Source organism: Lupinus angustifolius, chromosome LG09 (assembly GCF_001865875.1).
Source record: "Lupinus angustifolius cultivar Tanjil chromosome LG09, LupAngTanjil_v1.0, whole genome shotgun sequence".
Classification (NCBI taxonomy): Eukaryota; Viridiplantae; Streptophyta; class Magnoliopsida; order Fabales; family Fabaceae; genus Lupinus; species Lupinus angustifolius.
The window spans coordinates 15,187,663-15,187,930 of NC_032017.1; positions in this window are offsets into that span (position 1 = coordinate 15,187,663).

Here is a 268-nt window from a genome sequence, read left to right on the forward strand (position 1 = left end):
GAGGAGGATGAGGATAGAATGAGGACGTAGATGAGGATAAGAGGAGGACGAGAATGAGGATGAGGATAGGATGAGGAAGAGGGTGAGGAAGAGGTAGTGGATAGGATGAGGACGAGAATGAGGATGAGGATGAGGATAGGATGAGGATGAGGGTAGGATGGGGGTGAGGAAGAGGATGAGGATATGATGTGGATGAGGAAGATGATGAGGATGAGGATAGGATGGGGATGAGGAAGAGGACGAAGATGAGGATGAGGACAGGATGAGG